The following is a 7,860-nucleotide window of genomic DNA, read 5'->3' as shown; positions in this document are numbered from 1 at the left end:
GAGTCCCCAATACATCTCATCCGTCTGTCTGTCCACCTGCTCTGAGACTGGTGTCAGGACATGCCCCAATACCCACCAAGTTTGTCCCTTCCCTTCCACTCTCCTTGCTGACCTCTGTTTTCTCTTGAGCCCATCTTGTGCATTCACCTACAGCTATGATATGCCCTACCAGACCCCTAGTGGCCCTCTCCTGGGAGGTCGCATTCCCTACCACCTTGGGTCTTGTCCAAGTCCTCTTGGACACCCAAGAGAGGGGCTGCCACCTGAGGAATGTGGGTTTATCCACCTAATCACCATGATTAGGCTGAAGGGTCGCAGTGCCCCCTCTCTGGCCTCCTGAACACTGCCATCAGTGACTGAAGGACACTTCCTGATGCCAGTCCCTCAGCCAGGCTGAAGAGGCCCTTCAGCTAGGCACTGGGATCCACAGGTGAGGGATGGGGGTGGGTGGCTGGCAACAGGACATGGGGGGCTCAGGGACATTTTGACATATGTGGGACCCATAGGGGCAGCGCCTCCTCTTTGCACATTGTGAAAACTGAGGCCTCCTCCCCCAACGCTGCTGCAGAGGGGCAGGCAGGGGGCTCAGGCCTCTTTGCCCTGGGTGGAGAGGGTTGCAAGCTGCCTGGACTAGGGAGCAAGCAGTCTGAATAGGGCCATTCTTCCTGGGTGGTGGTGGCCGAAAATGTAGCTGAAACCAACCCAGGTGCAGGCTGTGGGCCGCAAGTGAAAGGGGGCTGAAGAGGGGAGAAAGGGCCAGCCAGGTGGGACAGTCTGGACAGGTCGCTATGCACAGCCTCCTGCCAGGGCCAATTTTCTCCTGCCTGGGCATGCAGCCCCTTACTGACGATCCATCTCTGGGCACCCAGGTCCTTCTCAATCCTGAGTTCCATGTGTGGTGGATATACTATGTGCACCTAGTTAATCTTGCATGTGTTTCTGAGAGTGTGCATGTGTGCAAGCATGTAAGGGGCTGGGTCCACATGTTTGTACATGTGTATATGCATGCTGTGTGTTTGTCTGCATATGCACACTGTGAGCACAAAGTGCTGGGTTGTCTCCTTTTCAGCCACCGCTTTGCCCAGTGACTGTGGTCTCTTCTGCCCCTGTCTCTGGCCTTGTCCAGCTGACAACCTGAGGCAGGGGCTGCTTACCCTGTCCAACCACATCCTGGAGAGGCAGCCCAGGACCACAGGTGGCCAGAGGCAAGTCTGGGCTTGAGCCCAGCCTAGACCTGCTGGGGTAGGGGCAGGAGTAGGAGGCGGGAGATGGCTGGGGGATTAGGTAAGAAGGTGCAGTTAGGTAACGTCTCAGACGGGCCTGCACATTGGGAAGGTATTCAGCTGGATCCCACCTGCTGTCCAGGATGACTTCAGAGACAGAATGAGGTGAGAGGCAGATGAAGGAGGAGGGGAAGAGGAGTGGTACAAGGTTGGGGGGGAGGAGAAAAGGAAAGGGGAGGAGGGGAAGGAGAGGGGGAGGAGGAAGAAGAGGGGGTGAGGAATAGGAGAGGAGGGAGAAGGAGGAGGAAGGGGAAGATGAGGGGGAAAGAAAAAGTGGAAAAAATGAGTCCAACTCACCATGGCCAGATAGCCTGGACAGGCTATACCGGGGCCCTGTTTCACCTTGCTATGACACCTTGGGGACCCTGGGACCATTGAGGTCACAGGAAGCATACTTGCTGTCCTTTTGAGGCCTGACTGGGCTAAACACAGAAGGTGCTCAGGAAACAGCCCCTGAAGGAGAGTGTGAGAAGGAGGCTGCCCAGGAGGGCTGAAGGCCCAAGGCATTGAGGTGCTGACAGATGGGAGGCTGTAGGTGGGTCAGGACCATTGGGTCCCCAGCATAGAGAGCACATAGCCCCCATTCCTGCCTCTGCTCTGGGGGTCTTGATGCCATTGGCCTGAGCCTACCTTAACCTCTCCTGGAACTTCCCTCATATAAGGAGGCTCTGGACAGATGGGACAGTGGCAATAGCTTATAGTGGGCTTATGTGCTGGTGCCCTGGACATACAGCCTGGACTTCGCCTGCCCTCATCCTTCTCAGATCCTCCAGCTTTCTATCTTCACCCCCTTCTTCTTAGAGCCACTCCAACCTGTGACTGCACCTCCCTGCCTCCTCCCTCCCTACCTGGGCTGCCCATGGTCCTCTCCCTGCCACTGTGCTCCTTTCAGAAGCAGCCCTGCTCTCTGAGTTCCTCCCTGCTCACTGCCCGGGGACTCCTGTCTTGGGACAAGACCCTTCCATCCCAATGTCCAGCACATAGGTCAGGGGCTTGATTGGTACCTAGGCAGGACAGATGCTGGGCAGAGCCAGGACCCCTGCCCCAGGTGATGGGATGTGTGCCTGGGGCCACCTTGTCTACCCAACTGAGCTCTCAGGCAGGGGGAGACCCAGGCCAGGAGATAAGTGCCCTGGCCCTGCATGGTCTTGCCTCTGCCTGGCTCTTGGGCCTCAGTTTCCCTCTGCATACCCTGCAGGTGAAGCTGGGGGCTCAAGAACAATTTCATCCCTTTCAACAGCAAATACCCTCATGGATGGACTTAAGGAGGGGTCTAGCAGGTTGCCACAGAAACAAGGCCAAACAAATAGTACCCCCCCGCAACAGGCCCATGGGGCCCCTGTGGCAATGACCTCATCTGCCACCAACCCTGTGCTGTGGGGGGTCCTGGGCTGGCAGGGGGAGCTGCAGCATCCTGTGTTTGTGTGGGCCCTCGTCCATGGAAACGGCTAGAGCTGGGGAGCAGAGCCGGGAGGCTCCTGCTGTGGTTATTAGCTGGGCAGCCAGAGGCCCACCTCCCAGAGCTGGAGGAGGAGGGAAGGGGAGTAAGGAGGAGGGAGGTGAGGAGAGAGAAGAAAAAGGAGAGGAAGGGATAGGAGAATCTGAGAGGGGAAAGGGAGGTGGGTGGGAAGCAAGGGGAAGGAGAAGAAGGGGGAGAAGGGGGAAGGGAGAAGGGGGAGGAGGGTAGAGGGGGGAGGAATTTGGAAGAGGGGAGGGGGAGGAGAAAGTGGGGGAGGGAAGAGGATGGGGCTAGAGAGAAGAATGGGGAGAGAAGGGATGGAGGAGGGCAGAAGAGGGAGTACACAGGGGGAGGCTGGGGTTTGATGTTACTGGAGTGGACAGCAGGAGGCCCAAATGCCATGGAGGATGAGAAGTAGGGACCAGCACACCAGGCAGGTGGGACAGCATGCAGGGCCTGTGTGGGAAGTACCGGGATGTCCTGAATCTGGACTGGCCAGGTCAAGGCTTAGGGTGGGGTGAAGGTCTGGGGTAGGGCTGGCTAGGACCAGCCAGCAGGGCCTCAGTATGGATTTTTTTCACAGGGGCAACTGTGCACTATCCACATGATTCTCTGCCTAAATTTGAAAGAGAGTTTGTAACCATCCTACAATGAGCACCAGTCATCTATTGCTGCATAACAAACTGCCAGGAGTACCGACAAGGCCAGGAGTACCCCCAAGGGCCAGGGATCACTGAGACATCTAGTGACCTGCCACATGCCCATGTATTCTGTACTGATTCACTAATTGCTAATTTAGTCACATTTGGATTGTTTACTCTCCAAAACCATAATGTTTATTGTTATAATGGTGATATCCTGACACTTCACCCTTGTATCTTCCAGTAACATGGGCACTCACCTATATAACTCCTGACTGTCTTCACACTGACAATTCAACATCAGTGGAATACCATCACCAGCTCTGTTTGGCTTTTGTTTTCTGGTCCAGGACACATCAAGGATGTACCCATTTGCCCCTTCAGGGATACCAAGGTGGGTCATGGGCAAAGCAGTAACTGCCCTTTCTCGGTGCTGTGCAGGCAGATGGTCTCCCTATGATTGGTGAGCAAACCACTCCATCAGTGGTCCTGGCACTCATGGATGCTCTGCTCCAAGCAGTGATTGCACTGCTGCCTGTGAAAGGGCAATTTCCTAATTCTATAATTCCTGCTACATTTATTTAATACACATTATTATTCTGTGAAGAAAACTTCCTTCAACTTTTGTTTGCTTTTTCCTGTTGCCAAGAACACACAGATTCTTTTTTTTTAATTCAAAATATTACAATTGGATGTCATTGTTACTCATTGAATGCTCACATTTCCAAATTTGGCAAGGAGGGACACCCCCCACCCCAAGTTGGTTTCTCTGTCCTATCAATCTATTCAGACATCCTTTCTGTTTGGATTCCAGAGGTTTTAGATAGACATGAAAGTGTTCAGAGTCACTCTGGAGACTCTAGAGAGATATTACCAAAAAATGACATTGGAAGAAATAGAAATAATTCAGGGCACAGAGGGGGGTTTTAAATAAATTCATTGGTATCATTAGAAAGAGTTGTGAAGGAATTACATAAAGCAAGAATAGATTCTATGGTAAAGGAACAATAAAAACAAAAAATGAACTATTGGAAAGGAAAATATGGTTAGTAGAATGAAAATTCTTTTAAAATAAATTTTTGAAAGGTAAGGCCCAAGAAATCTAGTAAGGGAAAAATATAGGTCAACTTCTTGAGGTCACATAACAGTATTGGCCAAGGAGATATGGTGATAAATTCCTGTGAAGAGGGTTCTTTCTCTAATAAAAAGGAAAATCTTGCTAAGAGAATGCCCACTTTGCTTGATACCTGTATACTCTTCCATCCTTCTCCTGCCTTGAATATAGACAGTGATGGAGGAGTTGCAGCAGCCATTCTCGGATCATGAGTACCCGAAGCCACACATAAAGGATGAATGAGCAAAAACAGAAAAGGCTTAAGTCTCCATACAGCTCTTGCTCTAACCCCACACTGCCTGTTCTCCTTCTGTTGTACGTATGTAATTTAAAACAAATGAACATCTGTTTGCTTAGGCTCCCATTTTGTTATCTGCCACACAGATCATTCTTAACTAATGTACAAATAGAGCCCTGAGGAATGAACAGATGTAGGACATCATCAGCAATGGAGGGTGCTATACTAAAATGGAGCCATGCCTTCAAAGCTCCAGGGGATAGTCATTTCCAACCTATCAGTCTGTGCTAGCCAGGCTCTCATAAAAAAATGGAACAGAGGTATTTGGGCAGGCAAGTTCTCAGAAAGTTCACTTCTGTTACACAGCCTTTCTAGTAAATTATTTAAAGTGCTGCACAGAGCAATTCAGGGGATACAGAAAACAAGGCTCCACCCAAAGAGTAGGGAGGGAAACTTGGATGGCTGGGGTAGAGGAGGAGAGACCCCACAGGGGTGACTAGGGTGGGGGTGCAAGGAAGATAGTGTATGCCCTAGGACTGATGAAATTCAGGATGTGTGGGTCCTAATGAAAAACAATACAAATACAAAACTGGTCTTCTCCTGGTGATTAGATCCAGCGACTGGAAGGGTGAATCAAAGTACAGAGCTCAGAATGGGGAAATTTTCCATAGAAGACATGGATTGGAAGGAAGGAGTGAGTTTTGGGCCCAGTGAAATGTAGATAAGGAATTGCATCGAACTGTAGAAAGCTCGCCAAGACAAGGAGGCTGTGGAGGGCACAACTGGAGTTGGGGAGGAGAGGGCCTGGAGGAAGAAAAGGTCTGATCTCAGACACCAGTGCTGGCTGAATGGAAACCTTACCCACTTCTCAAACTGATATCCTCATTTCTCAAACTCTCTTTCTTAATCCAAGAAGGATTGTATAGAGACGTGTGTGTATCTCATGTGTTGAAGAGACATCTATCCCAAGTTCAGCAAGTAAATCTTTGAGTCTCATTGCCTCACTTGGCTCCCACTCCTCTTTCTCTCTCTCCTCCCACCTCTCCCTCCTCCCTATTTCCCTCTTTGTTCCTTCTCTCCTGCTTTCTCCTTTCTCCCTCCTGCCTTCCTTCATTTATACAATTCAAAGAAAATAATTTTCATAGTTGATACTATTGATTTAAAGCAGCATTGCAATTAGACTATAGATAGTTCTGTGTGTTGATCCCTGGATCATGTATGATGCCTGGAAATGGCCTGGATTAAAACTCACTTCTCGGAGTTCCTGTTGTGGCTCAGTGGAAATGAACCTGATCAGTACCCATGAGAATGCAGGTTGTTCAATCCCTGGCCTCCCTCAGTGGTTAAGGATCTGGTGTGTCCATGAGCTGTGGTGTAGGTCGCAGGTGTGCCTTGGATCTGTGCGTTGCTGTGGCTGTGGTGTAGGCCGTCAGCTGCAGCTCTGCTTCGACCCCTAGCCTGGGAACATCCATATGCCGCAGGTGCAGCACTAAAAGGCAAAAGAAAAAAATTCACTTCTCGTTAGCAAGGTTTACTTATTTTTTCTTTTCTTTTCTTTTTTTTTTTTTTTTTGACTGCCCTGAAGCATATGGAGTTCCTGGGCCAGGAATCAGATCCCAGCCGTAGTCATGACCTAAGCCATATCTGTGGCAATACCAAATCCTTAAGCCACTGTGCTGTGGATCAAGACACCAGCACTCCCCAGACCCAATGATCCTGTTTTGTCAAAGCAGAATTCCAACAAGGTTTACTTCTGAGTGAAGGAGTCTAGGGTAATGATTTGCTCTCATGGTATATTTTGGTTTTACTTGATTTAAAAGGATAACATGCATTAATCAATTTCATCTCTTTAAAAAGTCATTCTGAAAGTGAAGGAGATGCAGACAATCTCACCAATGTCCTGAGATGACCAAGAGAAGGAAGGAGGGATAGGCAAGTGGATTTGGCTCCAGAGGTCAGTGGCCAGGCCACAGAGTGCTTCCCAGAAGATGTCGAAGGCCAGTGTGGCAGGAGTGCAGACCCCTTGAAAAGCAAGATGGGGAAGGGGCAGATAGGGGAGAGGGTTGTGCAGTCCAGAGGGCTTTTCTTTAAAGAGTCATTCATTCATTCATTCACTCACTCATTCCACCAACACCTACTGAGCACCTAATATATGCAGATGCTAGATTAAGGGTGTAAAACATTAGAATGGAAACTATCAGCTAAACAGAAGAAAATATGTATGTGGAAAACTTTACGAACAAACCATAGGAGCACAAACCATAAGGAAATAACAGACTGCTGATGTTGATTATATTGGGGAAAGTATTTCTCCCAGCCACTGGGAAGAAAAGTAAGGGGAGAAGACGTCTCCAATTTCTGCCCACAAAGGAGTCCCAATGCTTGAGGAGACATACCACTCAACAGGAAACGGGCTGGCTGTGTGGGTTGTGAAGATGCCCAGAGTGCCTCTCTATTACTGTTCACCATGAGGCAGGACTCACACCTGAATATTAGTCACAACTTGGGCAGGCAAAGGGTTGCCGGGGCAGAGAGTGTATGGTGCTGTTGCCTCTCTTCTCTGTGCTCTGCCGAGCAGGTCCTCAAAGAGCCCACTCCACGAACCCTGAGAGCCAGGACTTGGGGAAAAGTTCAGGTGTAGAGTAAGATCTAAAAGGTGATACCACTAAGGTAAATTTAAAATACACAAATGGACATGGGCTGTCCATATCCATAATCATACAGTGGGGCAAATTTAGCATAGCAGCAGCCTAGAGACAGGAGCACAGGTAGAGGATACACTCACTACCTTCACAGTGTTCTGGATGAGAAGGAACAAGAGAGCAAGAGAGAGCCACTGATGGTGCAGGAGAGAGGGCATTCCTGCAGACAGAACCTGGGGCTAGGAGTGTAGAGGTGAACAGGCAGTGTGGTTTGCAGGCCATGGAGAGCCAGTCGCTGTGAGGTCTGAGCAGGCTGGCTGGATGCAGTGGTGGTTTCTACCCGAGAGCCCAGCTGTCCAGGTGCAGACAGATGAGGTGAGATTTGGTCCAGTGGGACTGTTATGGGCAGGGAGTTGGGGGTCTCTATGGAACGACCGTAGAAGTGGACATGAAGGGTGCATGGGGTAAGGGGCTGGGGAACAG

The sequence above is a fragment of the Phacochoerus africanus genome, chromosome 4 (assembly GCF_016906955.1).
Source record: "Phacochoerus africanus isolate WHEZ1 chromosome 4, ROS_Pafr_v1, whole genome shotgun sequence".
Taxonomy (NCBI): domain Eukaryota; kingdom Metazoa; phylum Chordata; class Mammalia; order Artiodactyla; family Suidae; genus Phacochoerus; species Phacochoerus africanus.
This window is presented reverse-complemented; position numbering follows the sequence as displayed.